This window comes from Sapajus apella, unplaced genomic scaffold, assembly GCF_009761245.1.
Source record: "Sapajus apella isolate SASKATOON/1434 unplaced genomic scaffold, GSC_monkey_1.0 scaffold26, whole genome shotgun sequence".
NCBI classification, from domain to species: domain Eukaryota; kingdom Metazoa; phylum Chordata; class Mammalia; order Primates; family Cebidae; genus Sapajus; species Sapajus apella.
Window position 1 is genome coordinate 6,240,823 of NW_022436966.1, and position 7,381 is coordinate 6,248,203.

Genomic DNA, 7,381 nt, shown 5'->3' on the forward strand with positions numbered 1-7,381 from the left:
ATCAACTAACGCTTGGGCTTATCTACTATAGGCCTTACTAACACACACCTCTTGCTAGGGTTATTAGTAATTCAGAGAGTTTGTACATGAGCTTGGTTATCATTCACAATAAAAAGATTAATTATTCTTAGAATTGGAGATTGTTAATGAACCCTAAAATTCTCATCTAAATCCTTTATTTCACAGACACCCTAATGAATTGGCAGGCCTTATGATCCTAAGTGGGATGTTAGAAAAACATTCATTCTTTGCTAAGGAGGATTTAGAATCAATTACCTTAAAATACTTTTAACTAGAACTTTGCTAACAAGATTCATAATGAACTATTTTTGTGTTCCATTTATATGGAGAAGCAACTTCTAATTATTCATCCTCTCAACATATTTATTGAAGGCTTTGTTATGTATAAAGTATTGTTCTGGATTCCAAGATCACTACTTTTTTTTTTTTTTTTTTTTAACAGAGAAATAATTCTAGCATATGTCCTAGTATACTGGTACAATTTTATTTATATTGTCTCTCACTGAGTGAAGAAATTAAGTTGATTTATTTTCTCAGAGAATTTCAGCAAGAATACTGAAACAGAAAGTAATTACTGTGAATTAGTAATGACAATAACACAATTAACCACAATTTCTAATGACCAAAATTCTCTATCTTAGGTTAATCGCAATTTTACTTTATTTGGCTACGGAGAACTTAAAGGATTTTGTGGGCTAATTGCAGGTCTTGAAGTAACTAAGGAAATGAAAAAAACACACTGGAGTAAGTAGGTACTCATGTAAGCTACTCATATCTTTCCCCTCTTTCTTTCAAAGATACAGATGTAGTTACAGTATTGAAATACAACACTTGTTATTTAATTCAGGGAAAATTACCTTATCAGGTTCTTCAGTGCCGAACTGTCTGTAGGCAACATTCCTACTGCTTTTTGTATGGGAAGACAAACTATAGAGCTTAGATGAAGTCTTAAACTTCATAACATAAATGAACAAACTATCTCTGCAGCATTTACTGATACTATATCATAGGTTATTTAGATTCCTAGTTAATAGCATATTAACTTATTTTATTTTTGAGTATATGTTCAGCTGAATTGACCAGTCACTAAGAGATTTGAATTGAATGTATATATACCACCACTACTTCCTACACAATAATTAGCCAAGTCTAGCCAATTTGACCAATGTCATCAAAAGAGTACAAAAATGCACTGAAATATTTGTCTACGAAATGATCTGCTATTGAAAGATCCTAGAGTTTCAGGCATGTTTGCTGACAGAATAGAACATAAAACTTAAAAAAAGGCTACATCTTCTGAAATTCGCCACCATAAACTCATAATTTTATTTCAAATTTTTTTCCTGAATACCTATTAGTTTCACGCACATGAGATTGGTACTATATTCCTTGTCCCACCTATGAGTCTATGTTTTAAACAGTAGCAGATTACTGCTCTTTCCAAATATAAAAGGGAAACTTTGAATGTACATCAGTTTATTGTACTGTTATTTGATGTTTATCTTTCTGTAGTGCTTGCTGTTCCTGTGGTTACTAATTACTCTTATCAAATACATAGATTTATGCTTAGGTGTTTTGGTAGTGTGAATAATGAGCAAAGGATAGATTTACCTCCAAATGATCATTTGTTATGAGTTGCACAAAACATTACATTCATGTTAATTTTATATAAGCCCAAGCTTTTCACATTTCTTATAGTCCTCCTAATATTCATTGTTTGTCTTTTGGGAGAAGAGGAGAGTGCTAAAAGGAAATTTCTTAAATTTGAAAATATGAGTCTTCTTAAGCCTTTTTTCTTGGGAAAAATATGCAGACATTACTAAAGCCAACAGATAATCTTCCTTTACAAATTGGGTCAGGAAATGTCTGTTCCATTCCAAAAAGAAACACTTAAGAGAGAGAGGATGATTTTGCAAAAATTCACATGAAACTTTTTTCTAAATGTTTGATTATGTGCCAGAGGAGAACAGTATTAGAAGGATCAACTCAAAGAGGGTAAGGACATTTACTTTTTATAGCAAACACCACATTTAAAAGCACATTCTACCCAGAGGGTCCAGTGCCCCCAACTCAAGTTAAAAGTTGCTGGCTTAAGAAAACGGTAACTGCCTAAGTTTCTCTCTATGTATACATCATCTTAAATAACAAAAAATATCAACAGAATATTGTTTAATAAAACCACACAGGATCCATGGCTTCAACATTACTACTAGAAACTGAGAATATCATAAACTTTGTATTGCCTGGAAGTAGGGAAATATATACTGAATTCCAACAGAGATTCCTTTGCCTCTACAAGTCTATGGGTGAAGAGAAAAAGGAGGAAGGGGACCCTTGGTGACTACACGTGAAAAAGTAGATAGGATTCAATATCATCAATGAAGCATAGGCAAAATCATCCTCAGAAAGAGAAACAAATACTGAGAACAGTTATCTGGGCCTGAGTGGTTCACTGCATCATTTATAGAGAAAGGGCTTGAATCTGAACAGAAGAGGCTGAAGCCTAAAAGAAGTATTGCTTTTGGGAGACACAGTCATAAGTAAAGGGTGTGACCCTTGAGATATGGCAGTAAAAAGAAAGAATAAAGTATGAAAAAAATTAAGGATGCTGCTGAAACAACAGAGAAACTTAAGCGGCAATTTATAATGCACATATAACAGTTATGGATATTTTTGAGTCAAATAAAATAGAAACACTGATAGTAGGATTATTTTAACATTCCATCCTTCATGCAAAACACATTAACTGTATTAAAATATAAGTAGCAGAACTAAATAACATAATAGATAAGGTAGAACTTTTGGAAATGTATCAAACAATATGCCATGATAATTGAGAATGAGGCTTCTTGTCAAGTGCATATACTATGCTCACAACAATTGATCACATAAGTTGCTCAGAAAATTTCATGAATTTCAAAACACTTTAAAAACAACATTCCTGATTCAATGAAATAAAACAACATTCCTGACTCAATGAAATAAAAACGACATTCCCAATTCAATGAAAAATAAAACTAAAACCCATTCTGCTTGGAAATTAAACAAACAAACAAACAAAAAAAAACTTACTTTTAAGTGAAAGAAGAAATGCAAACAAAATTTAGAATACTAAAAATAATATAAAATACTATATGTTTGAATCTAACTGATAAATTTAAAGCAGTACCAGTAACTATTTATAGTTTTAAACACCTACACCAGTAAAAATTTAAAAATAAAAATAAATGAATTCAATTTCCAACTCAAAAATCTAGAAGGAGAAAAACAAAGTAAACATGAAGAAGCACAAGGGAAGAATCAATAATAAAAAAAAAAACAGATGGAAATTAATGAAGTAGAACATAGTAAAACAGCAGATCAATTTAATAAACCAAAGGCCTGTTTCTTTGAGAAAAAAAGTATTTAAAACACACACACCAGCCACTATTTAATCAAGAAATAAGGTGAGAAAGCACAAATATACAAAATATAAAATTATGAGGTATAAATAACTACTGATTGAGAGTAAATATTTTTTAAAATTATAAGATATTGCTTTGCACTCCTCCACACAAGCAATTTGAAAATGTAGATGAAATGTATGGTTTCCAAGGAAAAGAGAGTTCACCAAAAGAAATCCATAGAGAGATTTTTTTTTTAAAGAAAATAACTAATTGGCAGGGAACTACTCTACAAAAATGGACTATCCCCAGATAGTTCATAATTATTTCAAGTACTTAGTAATTAGCTAGTTCAAATGCTATATAAAACGTCTGGAAGCATAAAAAATAAAGTTAAATATTAAAATTCTTTATATAAAGCTAGTATAACATTAATACAAAGAGTTGATAATAGAAAAAAGGAAAATTACAAACTAACATCACTCATAAACATTGATACAAAGATTCTAAATAAATACTAACAAATAGAAAATTATCCAAAAAAAAAGTGATGACCAAGTGTTATTTATATCAAGAATGTAAATTTTGATAATAGAAAAACTGAATATCAATCACCATTTTACTAAGTCTAAGGAGAAACATTATTTGTCCTTCCTCATAGAAGCAAAAAGCATTTGAAAAATTCAATACCAATTCTTAATTTAAAAAGGATAAAAAGGATAAATGGCTACCTGATAAAAACATATGCTTAAATTACAGCAAACTGACACAAGAACAGAAAATCAAACACTGCATGTTCTCACTCATAGGTGGGTGTTGAACAATGAGAACACATGGACACAGGGAGGGGAGCATCACACACTGGGGTCTGTCAGGGGGAAATAGGGGAGGGACAGCAGGGGTTGGGGAGTTGGAGAGGGATAACATGGGGAGAAATGAGAGATATAGGTGATGGGGAGGAAGGCAGCAAGCCACACTCCCATGTGTGTACCTATGAAACAATCTTGCATGTTCTTCACATGTACCCCAAAATCTAAAATGAAATAAAAAAAAGAAAAAAAGGAAAAAAAAAGGATAAATGGCTACCTGATAAAAAGCATATGCTTAAATTATAATGCCAGCATGTTACTTAACAGGAAAGCAGAAGAATTTCCACTGAGATCAGGAATAAGCCAATTTGTCCTCTGTCCTCACTACATTTAATGTTATCCTGAAATTGTCAGCCATTGTAATTAGACAAGACAAAACAATTAGAGACACACAAATTGGTAAAGAAGTGAAAGTCTTTATTGCTGATGAAATGATAGTATATACACCTGCTGGAAAACCCTAAATAATAAATGGTCAAACTAACTTAAATGATAAAGTAATTCATCACTGTAGCAGGCTGTAAATTAACAGGCAAAAATCATTAGTCTTTATATATACCAATTAACATGGTTTGGCTCTGTGTGGCCACCCAAACCTCATCTGGGAGTGACTGGTGGGAGGTGACTGGTTCATGGTTTCCCATGCTGTTCTTGTGATAGTGAATGAGTTCTCACAAGATCTGTTGGTTTAAATATGGCAGTTTACCCTGATGTCTGTCTGTCTCTCTCTCTCTTTCTCTCTCTCTCTCTGTGAATCAATTAAACCTCTTTCCATTATAAATTACCCAGTCTCAGGCAGTTATTTATAGCAGTGTGAAAACGGACTAATACACCAACAGTAACTAGTTTTAGAAGATACAATGAAAGTGTAAAAACCTGTTATATTGTTAGTGACAACAATAAAAATGCCAAAGCATAAACTTAACGAAATAATGTGAAAAACATATGAAGAAAATTATAAAATACACCTGAAAGAAAAGTATACATTAACAAATGAAAAGGGTGTCTCAACATAGATGCCACTTTCTCTCAATGTATGAATTTAGTGTGTTTCCAAACCAACAAGCTTTACTTCTAGAGCAGGAAGAATTGATGCTAAAGATTTTATTGAAAAAGTGACCACACAAAAATATTGAGGAAAATAAACAAAATGAAAAGCTTTTTGAGGAAAGGGTAGGTGCTAGTCCTGACAAGCATTAAAATGCATTACAAAGCCTCTATAATTGAAGCAGTGTGGCACTGATACCTGAATAGACAGATCAACAGACTAGAAGAGAATAACCAGAGATAGACCTAAGTTCACATGGAAATTTAGTATGTGATAAAGTGGTATCTCAAATCTGGAACAAACTTGTACTTTTTTTCCCTTATCTTTTATTCATAGGCTCTAATGATAACACTATTATTTGAAAAGCATTTATTTTATCATGAAAGAAATGGAAATGTCTGTATCAATATTTTGACTCTATCACCCATTTAATCCAAGACAAAAGCTCCTTGCTCTAAAGAGTCTAGGTACTTCCTGAATACAAATGAGTGTTGCACTGAAACCAAGAATTTATTTAGAGAATAGGGATAAAATTATTAATAATTAGCTACTTAAGACTTTCTGTTCTAGGGCAGCTATTGGACCCAGTCTTTTGTTTCCTGGTTAGAATAGTAATAGAGAAAGCCTGATGAAAATCTAGGTTTGTTAACACATTTTGAATGTCAAACTGATATTTTTTCATAAGAAGACCTATTTTATTAAAACCAAGAAAACAAAAAACCAGGACATTTTGATAAATGATTTTGAGACAACTAAATACCCATTTAGAAAAAATCTTAAAAGTAATAAATTCATTACTGAAACCACAGAAAACAACAAACTCCAAATGGTTCAGAAGTTTAAATGTTAAAATGTATAAATATTAGATTAAAGCCTCAGTAAGTGTCTTTATAACTTAGATTTAGGGTAAAGCTTTTGAACTATAGCTTAAAAATGAGAAGCATAAAAGACTGACACATTTTGCTACATAAAAATAAACCATTTGCAAATATTGGTCTAAAAACAAATGACAAATTCAGAAACACTATTTAAACGATATCTTGGTTAAAGGGCTAATGTTTTAACAAGCAGGAAACTTTTTAATATTAAGGAAAAAAGGCTAAGTTCAAAATGGACAAATATCCAAACATAATATTTTTTTAAATGTTAAAATGACCTTTAATCTATTAAAAGTTGTTTATTTATAAAAGAGAAATTCAAGTATATTGAATACTATTAAATTTAAATTTACATTAAAATATGCTAAATACTAGGCCTCATTGGTTAGTCAAAAATGCAAAAGGTTAGCAATATACTATTGACACACCTGTTGGAAAATGGACATTCTCTTTCATTGTTGGTGGCAATCCAAAATGTAACTCTTTTAAAAGGGAATCTGACAATATCTAACAAAACTACAAACTCATTTGGTCCAGAAATTTTACTTCTAGCAATTTAGCCTGAAGATACACCTCTAACAAGTTATAACTTGTAATTAGAAACCATTGGCAATTACTAAATTTCCTAAGCAAGGAAGATTGAATAAATTATGGAAGATACACACAGTGGAGTACTATGGAATGAAGAAAATGAAATGAAGAAAATTTGTATGAACTGATAGAAACTGATTTTCTATATGTATTATTAACGGGAGAGGATCAAAGGCAAAGAAGTATCTACAGCCTGCTATTCTTAATGCGAGAAAGGAGAAATAAGAAAACGTGATTATTTTTATGTAAAAAAAAGGATTAACTATAAACTTCTAAAACTGATTTTTTATGGGAAGGAGTTCAGGGTGGAATTTATAGAAAAGAGAGTAACTTTTTTTCTAAGTACCATGTTTTTTGTATAATTTTGACTTTTGGAATTACATAAATATTCTGTAGATTCAAAAAAATAAAACTAATGAGGCTGGGCATAGGGAGAAAACCTGAAATTCAATGCAAAAATAAGCAAAAGAATTCAACTTATTTCAAACAGAATTACTCTAAAGGAAAAAAAAATTCAAGTGACTTTTGAATGCAGTTTTCACTATGAATCCTTAGACTTCAAAAAAAAAAAAAAAAAAACCAAAAAAAAAA